At 42.5% G+C, this 18,384-nt stretch overlaps 1 protein-coding gene across 1 annotated transcript in view; it reads right to left on the bottom strand.

Moving 5' to 3' along the window:
- LOC146550494 (plexin-A1-like) overlaps positions 1-17,577 on the bottom strand; it is a 304,153-nt gene extending 286,576 nt beyond the window's left edge. Inside the window, exon 1 of the mRNA XM_085259673.1 lies at positions 17,368-17,577. The gene's annotated coding sequence lies outside the window, so the exon portion shown is untranslated. The remainder of the gene's footprint in view (positions 1-17,367) is intronic.
- Between the last annotated feature and the right edge of the window lie 807 nt (positions 17,578-18,384).

Genomic DNA, 18,384 nt, shown 5'->3' with positions numbered 1-18,384 from the left:
TCCACTTCTTCAAGAATGACAATGTGGTTCCAGTAGGTCATGGTATTTGTACATCTCTCTCACAAACACACGCACACGTGTGCACAGCAGCAGTTTGTCTGCTAGTCTTTATCACACCCTGCAGTTTAACCCCTTCTAATCCCTTCAGAGCGGCAGCACTTTATGGTCAATTCACACTCTTTCATGCTTTTTTTTGTGTTGTATTTTCTCTCTGTGTAGCCTCAAGAGTAATCCTCTCAACTGCTGTGGCAAAACATGAGGCACGTGTGGAACACACTCATCACACACGGTGACAGTGACATGAAGAGCATGGTGATATACTGCAGTCATACAGCACTGGGTGCTGACATGCAGTGACGTGAACAGGTGTGATTGATTTCAGCTATACCTCACATAAAAGCTTCTTTTCTTTTTAGGTTTTCCAGATACTTTTGGTTCTACGTTTAAAGCTGTTCAACAAAAAACTGCAGTGACTTAAAATTATTTTTTAACCAGTTTAGTTCTTATGTGCTTCTGTTTTATTGTAATTAGTATTTCCATCACATTTACTTAAGCCTCAAATTGCAGTTCACCTTTGTTTTCTCTTCGGTGTGTTGGGTTTCAAGAGCCCAAGCATCGTGTTGCCTCCTTCTTATTTGCATACAGTTTAAGTCTAGGCTTTCCCTATGTGAATCAGGGGCATCAGCCTTGACATGAGGCAACTGGAAACTTCTAAAAAAAATTATAAGAACACTGATCCAAAATAAAAACCAATTTAAAGGTTCTTGACTTATTTCTCACTTCAAATGTTTTCAGAAATACGTTTTGAAAGTCTTCAGATAACCTGCAAATATGCTGGTTTCACTTTAACATCCCAGAGCAGACCGGCAACAAGAGGGGGTTCTTCCAGTCAGGGGCAGCTAAGTGTTTGCACTGTTGCAGGAGATTGTAAAAATCCGGAATTTCAATCAAAAACAAATATTTTCTCAGCAGCATGCAATTGGCGACTGTAGGAAGGAAAAACCATTTAAACAGGACAAAGAAACCTCTGGCAGAAACAGGCTCAGGGAGGGGCAGCCATTTGTCGTGACCAGCTGGGATTCGGGGGGTTGAAGACGAAAGGATCGAATGGTAGAAAAAAACAGTTGTATCTTCAGCCCGGCCACAACAACAATTTTGGAGTGTGCTACTGTTCTCAAAGGCAACAAATGCAGATGTAACGAGCCCTTAAGTGTCTTAATAAGGTGAGGAGTCAGTATGATGTCCCACCAGAACAGCTCCAGTGTTCAGTGGAATTGATTTTCCAAGACGCTGGAGCTCTACTGGATTAACGGAACACCATTCCTCAAACCCAAGGCACCGCTCCCATCATGACAGAAATATTTTATCATAGGATAAAGGTGATCACAGAAATCAACTTGGTAAATACCAATACAAGTGGACCACTCCAGCAGAATTCCTCTCTAGAGGACAATGACCGGATCGTCTCATTATAGCAGTCTTGATGCATGCTCAATCGATTTGTATGTTAATGATCAAGGAAATGACCTCACAGTCGATTGTTTATTCAGTGGGCTGGTTTCAGTCACAGTGCAAATGTACTGTTTATAAGGTTGGGGAAACCTGCAGTCAGCTGAGACTGAAGAAGTCACTTGGATGAGTGACGAAACGTTTCTCCCACAAAACGCTACGTCCAGATGAACAGAATCAACCTTTTGGGAGTCTCATTGTAGCAGTTGAGGATTCAGCGTTTTCCTTGATTTGCCTTCTCATTGTTAGCTTGGTAGCTATCTCCAATAACATAATGTGAAGGTAAATTTTAAGGATTTTCTTTTATGGGAATGCATCAGATAAAAACAGACTACTTGGCATCAGTGAATCAAAAAGCAAAGACTCACCTAAGGCAGTAAAGGGCATTTTTCATAGTTTTTAACAATTAGTATAAATGATTCTTGAGTTAATTACAACAATCACTGAATGACATTTTGAGGCTCATTACCTAAATATTTATGATTGGTTTAAAAGAAAAAGACAGAAATCCAAGAACTCTGCTAATCATAAACTGTACACACAAGACACACACAGTTGCCGTTATACACAAAGTGAGAGGAAGAAACATGGAGCTGAATTCCTCCAGGAGCACACAGGGAAGCCAGTCAACTACATCAGCACACAGTGGGAAAATGAAATGTTGTGTTCAACAGCCACATAAACTGTTCAGTTTCCTCAGTTTCACAAGAGGAAAGAATTTGAAACAGTGTGTGGAGACGTGAGGCATGAAACACACACGCACACAAAACACTCAAAAACAAACCCCACAGCTACACACAGAAACACGCTGACTCAAACACACACATAATATTTCACACGAGCAATTTCACAAAACCACATACATAAACACTCAGCTGCTCCGACTGCCTACACACAGGCAGGCGCTGGTACGAACACACACGTGCGCGCCGAACACAGATGTGCACGTTTGCAGCGAACGGCTCCATTTCTCTCATTAGGGAGAAGGAGCCGCCTGCAGCAAAGCCTCCTCTATTCAGTCTGCTGAGATCTCTAAAACCAACAGTACTAGTCAGAGAGAGGAGGGAGGAATAAAACATCTTACACGGCATCTATATTAAAAAAACAGATGAGGAGGCTGAAGGGAAGAAGAACTGCCGTCATAAGAAGGGTGGCACAAACACGCTTTGAGCAGTGTCTTCGGGGTATCTCAAATTTAACGAATTCAATTTAAAAAGTGTGACAGTTCATCTGGAATGTAATGGGCGGCCAAAGCAAAGAACAAAAAAGGAGGTTAAGATTACAAATCACTAAACCCCACCCCAAGTGCTTGCTCAAAGGAAACTGGTGGGTTTCTCTCTCTATAACACTCTGTGGTCTCAGCCGTACCATATGAAGTGCCCTGAGATGACTTATGCTGGCAGTATTTAATTCAAGACCACTATATTAAAAAAGACTGCTATTTCCATTAGCAGTAATATATATTTGGCAGAATGGCTCTCTTTGGGGACCTACCTGCCTCTCCGTATGCATATGTGGGAAGCATAAGTCAGGAAGATGAGGACACCTTCTTGCAGTATTATGAGCATAAATGGAAAGTTTGAGGCAGAAAGAAGAGCAGTGAGACCCCAAGAATCCCAGAACAAAACAGGCTGAACAGCACATCCCAGATTTGCCAGTAGGATGTGTGATATATTTAAGTGAACAATGCTGCATTAAAGTTAGCTACATGATGTCTTTTATGCTTTTTGAGCAACAGCAACCAAGATCAGGATGGGTTCATTTGCCAATTTCTGTACCTTTTGTTTTACCTTTTAAGCAATCCAACCATTAAATTTGGTGGAACAGCTGATAACAACATATCACTGTCAACTGCTTTTAGTTATATGGAAGTGAAAAAGACATTTAGAGGTCTATTAAAACTGTTTATTTGTTAAGATTTAGGATTTTTGAGATCCATGTTTTATGCTACACATCCTATAGGATTAGGGCACAAAGATAATCAAGAGATTTTGTCAGAAAATAGACTGGGTGTCCAAAGTCCAAATGGGCGATACACCAAGTCACGAAGCCATGAGTCAGAACTCACTCAACATTGCATAAATAACCAGAGGTATGAAATCTTGCCATGTGTTTGCACATGAATCCAACTGCCTAAAACGAGGACGCTTTCTTGTGAAACAATAAAAAAGTACAATGAAAAAATGAGACATTACCTGCACTTGTACATAACACTGCAGAAGTCTTTTCACTCTCTATGTGTTTAACACCACTCGGCATTTAATCATTAATCAACCATTCGCAGCCAATGGCTGTCCTTCCCTGAGCCTGACTCTGCTGGAGGTTTCTTCCTATTAAAAGGGAGTTTTTCCTCCCCACTGTTGCCAATTGCTTGCCCATAGAGTGTCATCTCAGTATTATTGTAGAGTCTTTACCTCACAATATAAAGTGCCTCAAGGCAACTATTGTTGTGATTTGTTAGTATGTCTTAATTGCAGAACATCTGCACTGTTCTGCAAATAACACTGCAGAACAGTGCAGATGTTACTCGAGAACTTAAAGAATAGCGAGACTGCATACATGTTAATGTTTAGAAGGCATCAAATCAATGTCAACTGCTTTAGAGTGTCAGACGCTTGTATGTAATCAGTTTTGGACCAACTAGCCATCTTTAAGGGGAATCTGAATGTCTGCTCCAAATTTTATAGCAAAACCGCAAGTGACAACCTCACAGTGTTGCTAGAGGAAAACTTAGAGATCACTCAAGTTTTTATGAAAATTTATGCAGCAAGAATGAATGCCATTTGGTCCATTCATTTCTGTTTTTTTGCCCAGTGTGGATAAGTAATAGACAGGCAGGCTGACATAACCATCTCCAGAGCTGTGATGCTGGTGTGGCTACAAAAGTCAAGGCTACTCACACAAGACCAAAGGCCAAGACTACATGAAAGCAAGTCTCAGAAAGTTTGACAAGCATGTAGAGACAAGGCTGTAGGATTTGCAAAAAAAAAATGTTTTAAAAGTGAAATCCAAACAAGACGTGTACGAGTCTGATGTGACTTTAGATTCCTATCTACCAGCAACCCCAAAATGAGCCTATAACACAATATAGCGCCTTGATTTCAAAACACTTGGCTCTCTGATGTGATGAACAATGAGTTTGGGCTTTTTGATACCAATATACCTTCACACAGTAAAATTAGATTGTAGCTGGCGGTAAGAGCAACTCTGATCTGCATAAACGGAAAAGTGGACAAAAGCACCTGCGGCTGTGTGATGAGAAACATGAAAAGGCTTGAAATAATAGCTAATACTTAAGAATTCTCTGGGCTTTTAGAAGGCAATGTGAGCCTCCTGAATGAAAAGAAAGACAGCGCCACGCAGACAGAGGATAAAGAGACAGAGGGGGTGAGAATAACACACGAAATAAGAGCGCACAATACTTCAGCTGTGGAGAAAGGAGAGAGGAATAGAGATAGGCACAAAAACAGAAAATAACAGACAACCCCATTAGGCAGAGGTTATTGAGTAAATTCATCTCGCTAGACAAAAGCTTCTCCTGTGGTTGTGTCACTGCTGCTTCCACCGAACTCAACACTTTCTCTCCAATTTCCGTCCATTTGCACCCCCCTGCATCTGTTAAAAGCTAAATTGCCCGTCTGCACCACCTTAAAATGGTTTCCCATGCATCACCACCCTATAAAAGCAGCATACTCAATGGCCGCGGAGACGCCAGTTTCAAACAGGAAAATTCAAGGTGCCTTAAATGGATTTCAAGATGTTTTTTGACCCACGCAGTATCACCTCCTATTTTTTTGTTTGTGGTTGAGAGGAGGCATTTACTATCAATACTGCACTGTTTCTGTGTCTTATAAACCATATCCGTCTTTGCGACAGAATTCCGGGTGATTTCTAGCTGCCAGGACTGCTTTTAAGGCAAATGGAAGAAAGAAAGCCGAGTTGGATTGGCAGAACCCAAAGAGGCTTAAACCGAGAGGGGAAAGTTCACTTCTCAAACCAAGGAAGAAGTTAATCTATCACAACTAAAGCCAAGGTGGTTACATTTTGGCGTGTTTAATGTACTTCTCCTTCCTCTCTGAGTTCAGCCCAGATAAATGCCCACTCGAGTTGACGGGCCCAGTAGTAAACCTGAGATCAATTGAATTTCATTGCACCACTTGGGCTCAGAGTCAATTAAACATTTCAAATTCAAAAGCAGTCAAACAACAAGATATATATGAGCCTATAGATGATACATAAAAGAAACAAGGACGTTTGCTGGGATGGCCTTGAGGAAAAATGCTGAACCTGGAAGTTACACTTTTCTCAAGATGAGAGACAGATGACGGCGCGCATTGCAAATGGTTCTCTGATCCTGTTTCTCATCACACACACACTCACACGACAATACAGCCACCCCTCCCTCACGCATTCAGGTTTCTGTTTGACCGAGCACTCAACAAAATGAGATGTGTGTGTCTGAGCGTGCACAAACAGCCATGTGTGTGATGATTCGGGGAGTGTCATTGCACTCGCTGACTCAGCATTTCTGCTGTCATTCCTGTCATTTCCTCACAGCAAAGCCAAGGGGGAGCTGCCAGGATCCCTCTCGATGACTATGTCTGTTTACCTTATGTTCTCCTCCAGCTGCTAAATTGGTTTTGTTGGCTGCGTAATAAACACTCAAACACTCTTTTTCAGTCTTTATTTATTCTTTTCTTTCTTCGTGACTTGTGATAAAAATGATGTTACCGTACACTGTTTTTGGAACCGTTTAGGATACAAATACAACTTAACACTTCAAATCATCTGGCAAAATCAATGCCATAAATTGCCAGGAAAAAGTGGCTGTCTGAAAATATTCCTCAAACTGTAGCTGCATCAGCGAGTAGTCACAATAACCGTGTTTTTCACACATAGACTATACTTGGACAGGCTGCCCAGGTATGTTGACAGTCTTCCAAGCGTATTTTGTTGTATTTTTTCAACTGTCTGACACAGCAACACAAATGAGTTACCGCTGGGCAATATCCTCCCTCTTATTTTGAAAGCTCGCTACATCCAGTCCTTACCGTCAAGTGTTTCCCTATAGGAGTTCCTCGATCTACAATCTGACAGACCCCAATCCCTCCATCTTAAACAGCAGCTGGCGATGTTTGTCCCTCTTCTGCTTGGTTATTCACTGAGAGCTGTAAAGGCACTCCAGCTACAACCTGCAGCAGGTAGAGTGCCTGCTGCCAGTAGAGTGAGCTCACAAAGACAGGCTACAGAGCAGAAAAGGGACAACTGATGCAACCAAATCCAACTCCAATATGGTGGAGTTGAAGTCTGCTCATGGAATGAGGAAGTTACTGGAGAGGCCGGGCGATTATCCCTCCATCAGATTTAGTCACAAATTAGGTCTATATATGGAATTATTTTTGTTTGCTCTTCCATCTTCAAATACAGTGTAGTTGTGTGGGAAAAACTAATTAAGACTCATGCCACTACCCCACTTTTTTATGTGAACGTCATTATTTCTTCATGCTTGACAGGTTGTTTGAGGCTCGTCCAAATCAAATGCCACAAAAAGACCAACTCAGATGAAATATTACTGACTTCTAAACACCTCTGTACATTCACAGCTTCACCTCCTCATCAAATCCCATGTAGCACTACATCCAGCTGTAGGCTCGGACAAACGTACCATCACTCCCTGATTAGCTCGCATTCTTGTAGGAAGCGATCTTGTCCGAACGAGGCTTTTGAGAGTTGCTGCTGAACATATTCCGCACCCATTATACAGGGAGTGCAGAATTATTAGGCAAGTTGTATTTTTGAGGAATAATTTTATTATTGAACAACAACCATGTTCTCAATGAACCCAAAAAACTCATTAATATCAAAGCTGAATGTTTTTGGAAGTAGTTTTTAGTTTGTTTTTAGTTTTAGCTATTTTAGGGGGATATCTGTGTGTGCAGGTGACTATTACTGTGCATAATTATTAGGCAACTTAACAAAAAACAAATATATACCCATTTCAATTATTTATTTTTACCAGTGAAACCAATATAACATCTCCACATTCACAAATATACATTTCTGACATTCAAAAACAAAACAAAAACAAATCAGCAACCAATATAGCCACCTTTCTTTGCAAGGACACTCAAAAGCCTGCCATCCATGGATTCTGTCAGTGTTTTGATCTGTTCACCATCAACATTGCGTGCAGCAGCAACCACAGCCTCCCAGACACTGTTCAGAGAGGTGTACTGTTTTCCCTCCTTGTAAATCTCACATTTGATGATGGACCACAGGTTCTCAATGGGGTTCAGATCAGGTGAACAAGGAGGCCATGTCATTAGTTTTTCTTCTTTTATACCCTTTCTTGCCAGCCACGCTGTGGAGTACTTGGACGCGTGTGATGGAGCATTGTCCTGCATGAAAATCATGTTTTTCTTGAAGGATGCAGACTTCTTCCTGTACCACTGCTTGAAGAAGGTGTCTTCCAGAAACTGGCAGTAGGACTGGGAGTTGAGCTTGACTCCATCCTCAACCCGAAAAGGCCCCACAAGCTCATCTTTGATGATACCAGCCCAAACCAGTACTCCACCTCCACCTTGCTGGCGTCTGAGTCGGACTGGAGCTCTCTGCCCTTTACCAATCCAGCCACGGGCCCATCCATCTGGCCCATCAAGACTCACTCTCATTTCATCAGTCCATAAAACCTTAGAAAAACCAGTCTTGAGATATTTCTTGGCCCAGTCTTGACGTTTCAGCTTGTGTGTCTTGTTCAGTGGTGGTTGTCTTTCAGCCTTTCTTACCTTGGCCATGTTTCTGAGTATTGCACACCTTGTGCTTTTGGGCACTCCAGTGATGTTGCAGCTCTGAAATATGGCCAAACTGGTGGCAAGTGGCATCTTGGCTAGAGATGGCACGATACCACTTTTTTATGTCCGATACCGATACCGATATAAATTTGGATATCTGCCGATACCGATATGAATCCGATATAGTGTTTTTTAATCAACAAAACTGTTTTTTAAATATCTTGCTGCATTTTGTATAAGTTCATACTCAAGTTTAAAACAACAACTACACTAAAGCTATTCTGTTATACCTGTATGCAAAAAAAATGTTTCATAGTTCAGCAATACTGATCAATCTAATAAACTTAGACCTACACCATCCTCCCTATTCTGGTATTTTAAAGAGTACTTAGCGTAAATATTAAGCAACCTAACTAATAGGGTTCCAACTCCCAGCAACAACAAAAATAAATAAATAAAAAATAGGGAACTACCCCTCACGCTCCACCTCATGATGCTTAATCGACGTAATCAACCTTAATTTGATGCAGTGTGAAAAAAATGCACAGAAATCAATTATTTTTCAAGAAATATTAAATAGATTCAACATCTTTCTTCAACAGAATTGCAGACTGCACAGATGGTACCTTCCCAAAGGAAAAAGTACTATAGCTTACTAGGGTATATATATTAGACTTAATAGTTACTATATACAGTAATTGACTTCTATTCATTTTGCATCAAATTAAAACTTTGGGTGTCAGATAATTATTTATTAAAAGCTTGACATTTTAAATGAGAATAAGAAAGAAAAGTATGTCTTTGTGCCCCCTTTTCCCTGTTCATGCCCTACCGGCCCCCCTGGCTAAACTTTGCTAGATCCGCCCCTGCACAGTTACCAGCGTCAGCTACATAGAAAAAGATCCTCGAGTAGAAAGTAATATTAAATACATTCTAACAACAGCTTATCAAGCTTAAACGTGCTTCTGTTGTTCAGCCGCTGGTTTCCTCTTTCTGGTGCAAAGTGGGCCAAAAGCAAACTAGAGACACGGACTCACGACAGAAAAGCCGATCAGCTGATCGTTAAGCAGTTTCATGATTGAAGTAGCAGCAAGAAGAGGCAGTCGCTCCATATATCGTTTGTTAAGCTTAACGTGGGAATGCTTTACAAACATTCAGAGATGGACTTACACACTTGCTTTACTTCTCTCGGGGATAACTTTGTCGGAGATGAAATGCCGGGTTGCTAGCGAAGCTCCAAATGTTATCCAGAGCACCGACAGGTCCCGCATGCCACAGCCGCTCTATCGCGTGATGCATACTGCTCCAACGTGCTAACGTTCTGAGGTGAGTTACGGCGTATTGCAAGTTTTGTGAGGTGCTTTCGTGATATTTAATGGATCGGATTACATTTTTTATTTTTCTCCGATATCCGATCCAGTAATTTAGGTCAGTATCGGACCGATACCGATACGTAATATCAGATCGGTCCATCTCTAATCTTGGCAGCTGCACGCTTGACTTTTCTCAGTTCACGGGCAGTTATTTTGCGCCTTGGTTTTTCCACACGCTTCTTGCGACCCTGTTGACTATTTTGAATGAAACGCTTGATTGTTCGATGATCACGCTTCAGAAGCTTTGCAATCTTGAGACTGCTGCATCCCTCTGCAAGATATCTCACTATTTTTGACTTTTCTGAGCCTGTCAAGTCCTTCTTTTGACCCATTTTGCCAAAGGAAAGGAAGTTGCCTAATAATTATGCACACCTGATATAGGGTGTTGATGTCATTAGACCACACCCCTTCTCATTACAGAGATGCACATCACCTAATATGCTTAATTGGTAGTAGGCTTTCGAGCCTATACAGCTTGGAGTAAGACAACATGCATGAAGAGGATGATGTGGACAAAATACTCATTTGCCTAATAATTCTGCACTCCCTGTAGTCTGTTTGTTGGTTAAGTAGAGAAATTTCTAAATGTTGTGTTCTAACTTAAAATCTTCTGAAGCTGCACTCGAGTAAAGAAGCATGAGGCCATCACAAGAAAGTGATCAGCAGACGGATACTGACTTACGACAATAAGTCTTGTGATCCAAATCGCCAGAGACGGAAAAACGTGATTTCTCAAATGAGTCACCCATGTCACTCTGGACCTGTTCCAACCTTTGGGCTGCATGCTCCCAATCCTGGAAGAGTGTAACTCCGTATGATGTCACACTTGAATCTTAAAAGCTTAGATACAGATGGAAGCCTAATATCATTTCCATGTACATGTTTATTTACTCTGGAAGAAGCCGTAAAACTTTGTGAAAGGAGTCCAATATGAGTTGATCAGTCAGTGAAACTCACTTCTGTCCAGTAACAGTGATACTTGAGTGAGTTATTGTATCCTGAACTGTTCTGTTGGTAAGCGCTGCTGTTAGCCTCTGTTAGCTAGCGTTAATGAAACTTTCTTTGAAATGTGGAGTGGCTCTAACGTCGTTGAACTCAGACACTTAGCGAATAAACTCTCACAAAATGTGAGAATTTTATCAAACTGTTCGTCACAGGGAAAGTATTACTTTTTAACTCAAAGCTAACATTAGCTAGCATAATGTTAGCTTCTAACCAGCTTCGTTGCTTAGAGGGCTTCATGTCTAATCTGCTGACATTAAGTAATTGCAACAATATGGATAATAAATAACATGCTTGGGGAAATGTTTGTGTGTTAAAGCCTTGAGTGGATGTATTCATTTGTTTTGGAGGTGAAATTACACACTAGCCTGTGTATATTTATGAGTTCAATATACTTTTTTACTTCAATTTAGTTGACGTTATATAACGCCAACTGACAACATATATGATATTTGAAGACCCTACAATATTACAGAAAAACCCTCAACAACTTTCTTCTAATATATAAACTCAAAAAAAGACGGACTGTACCATTCAGTTTTATTTGGGCAATAAAATTCCTGATCATGAACAAAAATTGATTAAACCTTGAATCTTGAAATCAAATGAAATTTCATATCAGACACAAAATAAGGTGTTGCACTTGATAGATTGCGGTCCATAAGCCTGAAGGCCTTCTAACCCACTGCCACTAGAGGCTGTTTAGCTTGGAACAGCACTTAAATGTGGCAGACCCTTCACAGTTAAAGTGCAAAGGGGCCACACTGGAATTGGCCCCTCGTTGCTGTGTCTTCTCTCAGCTCTTTCTTTGTGACGTTTCCCTTCTCTCCTGATGCCTTTGAATTCCTAATCACTTCAAGGAAAACCTGAATTAGGGCTGCATGATTTCAACCTCAGTGACTTTCTATCCATCCCCTCCTCCTCCTTCTTCTTAGAGTCTCAGAATTTGAGACACGCTGTCAGGAATGCAGTCACTCTGTCTTTGCCTCACTGCCCTCCGGTTTCTTATTCAATTTTTTTCTCACTTTCTTTAAAACTCATCTGCGTTTTTTTTTCTCCAAGACTCTACTCTGCTGATGCTCTGTTGTTCCCCCCTCTGCAATTACTCTTCTTCTTTCCCTGATATATATATATATATATATACACACACACACACGTGTGTGTGTGTGTGTGTGTGTGTGTGTGTGTGTGCGTGTGTGTGTGTGTGTACATATATATATATTTTTTTAAGGGGGGCAGAAGAGAGTGTGCCACCAGCTATGATTCAGTGTGTTTTGAGAGTTCGCTCCATTAGATTACATACCGAGTTGAAAAGCTGCCAGACATACTTGTTCATCTTCAGACAGCATGATATATGAAGGAACAAAAACAACTTGCCTAATTTGAAAGATTCTTCGGGGCCTTGTGGCTACTTCCTCATTTCCCGGTGCTCTGCTTGAAACCCACTTTATTGTTTTCAATTTCCTCTCTGCAACTGTGAAGTGCTTTACCTGAAAATTGTCTGAAAGCAAGACAGAGAGAAGTGTAACACCCGCCGTTACCTTTGCATCCGACCTCCTCACCTCAACAACATTCTAATTTCTCCGGCCTCTTATACCCGCTTACTCCCCCCTCCCCACACCCCTTCACCGAGCACTAGCCGAGCACACTGTAAATTACCGTTTTCACCTATCCGCTCACCTCTGCACACATCAGCGAGCCCCCCTAAAGCCCATTCTTGTGAGCTTTTTTTTCTCTCCTTTTTCAACAAACACTTTCATGGTGCCACTATAGCAACTTAAAAAACGAAATCGGTCCCTGCCCGCTGTTACTGATTCTCTCTGATGTCACCTACGTTCTCTTCTCTCTCCAAAGGACGCGATAAAGCTCAAGAGCAAAATTTAAACTGCTTCATAAACACCGAGCAAGAGCTCCATGTAGAGAAAGGTGTTGTATCTGTTTTTTGGATATTTATTTTATGTCACGCTGTGTGGATTGTGAGTTTCGACTTTCATATAGTACAGTTTCCTCCCACTCTGGCAAAGAAAAGGAGTACTTTATCACTAAAGCTCACCTATTGCTGGCGGGGGGGAGGGGGGGGGTTGATTTCAGATGAATAAGACAAACCTATCACTCGGAAACCCCTTCCATCTAGTCTCTCTCTTCTTTTTTTAATCACAGTGGAACCTTTTATAGCGCATCAAGTCCTCATACTGATGTCTGTTAAAATTAAATATTCAAGGTGCAATGCCCAAAAAGTCACAGATTTGTAGCCGCCTTATCCTTCCTTCTGTCATCCTTTTTTTCCTCTGCTCCTTTTTATCATTTCCCTGCTGTACCTTCCTCCCACACGTCCCCATAGCCCAGGGAAAGTCTAACCAGGATTACAGATAACAGAAGACAGATCTGCATCTGAAAGCCATGTACGGAAAAAGCAAGAATGAAGCACTCCAACTTTGACCTTGGCCCAGCACTAAATATATACAAGGAGAGAAAGGAGGGTTAAGGGAGGATATTCAAGTGTGCGTGTGTGTGTATTTCCCAGACACACTTTTCCGAGTATGGGAAACATGGGGATATGCTGATTGGATTGATGCTGCATAAGAACAGGAAGTTCAGGGATTTTGTTTGGCTGCACATGGAGATAGGGGTCGTGCACACGCTCACAAAGACACACACACACACAGAGAGAGAGAGAGAGAGAGAGAGATTATTTTGCTGCCTCAACTGTTCAGACAGCACGGAACATAAGGCAGAAATTGGCCATTTGGGACAACAAATACAAGCTGCGTGGTCTGGAGCAGCAGCAGCACAAGAAATTGGGATGCTGAAATTCTTTTAATTGCTGACAAAACAGCGGCAGAATTATCCTCGCGCTCACCCGGATAGGAAATACCCCCCCCCCCCCCCCCCCCGTCCACCCACCCACCCACTTGCCGCTCGTCTCGCTTGAAAATTCCAAACGCCGATGCTAACGATAATCAAAAAGCTCCTTTGCAAGTCTTATTTTCAACTGGGGAAGCGAGCGCTTCCAATTACGCAGCGTGCGAAAATGGCTCCCACCTCCGTCTCGCGGTCGCATCTGCACGGCGTCGGAGCGTCTCTTCCCCCTTACAAGAGGAACTACTTCAATCTGCCTGCCCCGTTTGATCTGCCATGGCCTTTCAGCGCAGAGGCTGCATCAAAAAGATGCGGGGAACTTAAAAGCCCCATCGCTTCTCTCCATCTCTCTCTCTTTTGCTCCAATCGTTTCTTCTTGCATCCTTCCCAGGTCTGATTTTTTTGTTGTTGTTGTTCAGCCTAAAATTGGGTGCTGTAAACACTTTGTCAGTGGCTGATCGTTAAAAAAAGGAAAAATACATTCTTAAATTCTTACTAAATGCTTCATATTAATGAGCACTAATCATAAAGCTGTGGCTAAACATAAACGATGAAAGCTCCTTTTTTTAATGTTCCTCTCATTCTTAGATCATTCAATCCTCTTTCTTTGAAACAGTGACTGACAGATGGGCAACCACGACCCGTTCTTCGCACAGCCACGCTGCTCTGATCTGATCGAGAGGTTTTCAGTGGAACCACTGAACTCCACCACTCTGAAGGTGTCCTACACTTGGTTATCTGGGCTCACATATAACAAAACAGTAAAGTTATTATTTTAAATCAAATCAAATCACTTTTGATTTGATTTGATTTTAAAAACAGATCTCCTTATTGGAACGACTGACAGCTAAGTATAGGCAGCAAGCGGAGGGAAAATCCCATCGTCGGCTGACTGTTTTTGGTTGTAATCAAGTATGTGACCTGGTGGGAATGTTGCTCTGATAAACCGTATTTGGCGCTCTAGTCTGTCACTGAGTTATCCGAGCCACATGCATAAGCTAAACTAGGGAGACAAACTGCCTTTCAAGCAGTGGAAGGAAAAAAATGTGTTGTTTGTTGCATTCAGACTGGTATTCTGACACACAATATCACTTTTCTTGGCAGTCTAGTCATCAGCAGCTCAACAGGAGAGAGCGCGCAGCTCTAACACCGCTGGGTCGGCAATTCGGCTCCCACCGGAGCTGCACATACAGTATTTAAATGGAGATCTCTAAAGGCGACAGGAATAAAATAAAAAAACAAACCGTCGGCTAAATGTCATTTTCATTGCATCATACGGACACGTTACCATAGCCCACCCTTCCTGTGAGTGTTTCTCACACCGACTGAGTTCAGACTGCTTTATCAGTCTGCTTTATTGCAGCTCTGCTCGCCCCCCTCTCCTCCTGGCCTTATTTGTTAAAAGCACTCGAGGTACGGACCGCAGGGTGCACTGTCGATTGTCTGCGGCTCTCATCTCAGCCGGGATCTGAGGGTTGAGAGTAAAGACAGGGCTCCAGCAGCCCTTCTGCCACACCACCACTACCTGACCCTCCTACACACACAGATTCCCTGCGGTGGCTGCTGCTTTCACCCAAACAAAACCATCTCCGAACTACAGGCAGGCGTCTAAGATGCTTATAGTGATTCAATGTCAAGGAAGCGCCAAAAAAAGCAGAGGCTTACATAATTAAGTCGCATCCACCAACCCAAAATGAGGCTGCTCATCGAAATACCCCTTATTAAAAAGTACTATGCGGTAATTACTTAATTACTTTGATTAATTTCAGTTAATTAACCTCAAAGGGATACTGCAATTTCAAAAATGAGTCCAAAGCTTTAGTATATTACAGTTTTAGGGTTAAATAAAAGAGGTTAAAATGCCAGAAAAGTACCTGCTTACAGGCACGTGTGACACAACACCCACAAAGAAAGTGTTAATTAAATGTCGCCCTAACTTTTGACAAGTTTTTTTTTAATCCAACAGAGTATGGAGTTGTTTTTAAAAAGCCACATGAGAAATCCTAGAAGTCCAATTCGATGCGACTACAACACTGCTTACCCACAGAACGTCTATTGTAGGTAGAACAGGATGCATAATGAGCAGGGGGAGAGAATATCATACCCTCTATGAACAATTTAATAATAAAAGACTCCAAGAATAAACTAGGTAATTAGGTTGCAAGCACCTCAAAGCACATCCAGCACCGCTGTCGCCGGAGTCTGATTGTGACTCATTTTGGCCTAAAAAACTTTGAAAAAAAAAAAGCACAAGAACAACAAAAACCCCACTGCGTTTCTCTGGGTGCAACCAGGAACTAATATTTTCCCCAGTCACTTAGTCACATTGGATGTCACGCCTCGGCCCCGGAGTGGAAGTGATGCTCAGGGTTTCCTGCTTTATCGACGGGTCCCAGCACAGGCGCAACATGACACACAGACACACACTTAAGAAAGGGGGTCTCTCTCTCTTTCTATTTCCCTTCATCTCACGCTCATGCTCACAAGTTTACCCTTGAGAGAGAAAAGTAGAGATAGAGGGAGGGAGATGAGGATGGAATATGCAGAGAAGGCTCACATCTCTCTCTCTCTCACACACACACACACACACACACACACACACACACACACACACACACACACACACACACACACACTAAAGAGATATATCCCCCCCCCCCCCCCCTCCGTTTTCTGTGTGCTTGGCAGGCAAACTGGTGGCTTGATGCCCGTAAGTCTCTCAAAATCAGCCTGTCTGCCTCACCTACGCATTTCAAGTCAAAAATTCATAAGGTGACACAAAACTGTCAGAGCAGGTTTGACGTGCCTCCAAAAATGATGACGCTATGGGCGTGCGTGTGTGCCCGCCTGGATATATATTTTTATATGTGGGAGGGTATGGGACAAACACACAGGAACACAAAATCTGCAAGTCCACTCATATCTCACAAACACACACACAGCCGTGGAAGCAAACAACACCCACGAGCTCTCGGATTCATAGGTCAAACATTTACATTTTGCGTCTAGGCGCATACACAACAACCAAACATATGAGACCTTGCATGCATGCAAGCGTGCACGCGCACTCTCCGCGTGTTTCCAAGTTGATTTCGTGTCTTGAGCGACATCACAAGTTTTCAGCAAACAATCGTCATGATAAATCACAACAGGCCACAAAATAAAAAAAAATATCTTTAAAAAGTCCGGTATAATTTTCTGGTGAGCCGGTTGTGCTCAGCAGAGGTTTCGGTGACTGATCGCTCTTCTAAACGGCACCACTATTACATTGCGACAGCGTTCCTGTCAGACTCCTGCCGTCCTCACTACGCACCACAGCAACATTAAAAGCTGTGACATGCTGGACATAAAACACCGCCGCGCATCTTTGCACTATAACTGCCTCATTCATGCTGCCACTTTGCATCCAAGAAAGAAAAAAAAATCCGCAGCAGCTCCTCGCCAGTGAAGTAATGCAATCTTTCACCTTCAACAAATTGAGCAATTCCTCCAAAAGCAGGAAAAAGAAAAGACCTTCAGATAGTCCATGTGCAACCTCAGCGTGCGTTTGGCTGCTTCCCCTCCAAAGCGCAAAAATGACAGAAACACAAACCCCGATCACCCCCCGCAGCACTGAGTGGTCCATGTGTGCTCTGGTTAGAGTGTAAGTTGGGAGAGAGGCATCGGCAAGAGGGGTACGAAGGGCGACAAGGAGAGGAAGGGTCGGAGAGGGAGAAGAAATGTCACCAACATTTCGGATGTAGGAGAAGACAAAAAAGAGAGAGAGAGGGAGAAAAGGTTCCGAGACGAGTTGAGAGATGACAATCAACCACGAAAAGTTTGGCTGTACTTACTGATCAAACCGTCCTCTGCATTCGTGCTGCATGGCATTTCTTTTTCTTTCTTTTTTAAAAAAAAATGTAAATATAGATTTAGGATGTTGCAGCAGAAGATGTTTCCATTCCCGCCGGGACTGGTCACACAGCAACAGCAGCAGCAGCTGCAGCAACGGTTCCAAAAGCTCAGCTCTGCAGTTCCGTGCGCACACGAGAGCAGCGCTCAACATGAATGAGAGGAGAGCTGCAGTCAGACTCCGGCATCCCAAAGAGGAGAGAGAGAGACCGAGAGAGGGAGAGGGAGGGAGAGAGTCAGTGACAGGAGTGCGTCACCTGGCGGCGCAAATGCGTTACAGCGGGTGTCCAGGCGCACTACTCCATGGTGTGTGTAGGTGGCAGCATTGGACCCTTGTGTTCTTAATCTCATTTTGCACTGGCTGAACAGCAGTAATCAAAGGATATACTTTTTAAAAATATATATATATTTTTTGAGGGACCCTCACGCACACTTTGATTGCTCTGCTCATCTTGGCCTCATGCAGAGCAGCACTGCTCTGTTTTTATATCTCACTGCCCCATGTGATGTATACATGCGTGTGCACCCTTGTGTGGGAGATTTGGTATGTATTCATGAGTGCATGCGCTGTAGTCGAGCGCTCATGAATGCATATCGGAAGCTCGGCGTGCTGGGCGCTCGTGCGTGTGCGCGCGTGCACACTTGCTTCTGTCTAATCGATGCCGTTCAATGCTGAAGGTCAGCTCCCCTGAAACTTGACAAATCATCTCTATCGGCAGTGTCGGCCTTGTATGTTACTTCAAAGACCCCTGGCTGCTGTGGCTGATTTAAAGCAGATCTTCAAACAGCAATATAAATATAATATAATAATATAATAATATTTTTTCTCCTTTTCAAATCACAAATTGCCTGAATACTTTAATACTCAAATTAAATAGTAATACAAAACAAACAATATAAAACTAATTGGCTACCTGAAGGTGAGTCTCCACAGACACAGCTTTAATTATGCGCGTCGT

The sequence above is a fragment of the Mchenga conophoros genome, linkage group LG20 (assembly GCF_057382185.1).
Source record: "Mchenga conophoros isolate Kocher_MC1m ecotype Shallow Benthic linkage group LG20, M_conophoros_male_GT1.1, whole genome shotgun sequence".
Classification (NCBI taxonomy): domain Eukaryota; kingdom Metazoa; phylum Chordata; class Actinopteri; order Cichliformes; family Cichlidae; genus Mchenga; species Mchenga conophoros.
Note: the sequence above shows the minus strand (reverse complement) of the source record. Positions and strands in the feature narration are given on the sequence as shown.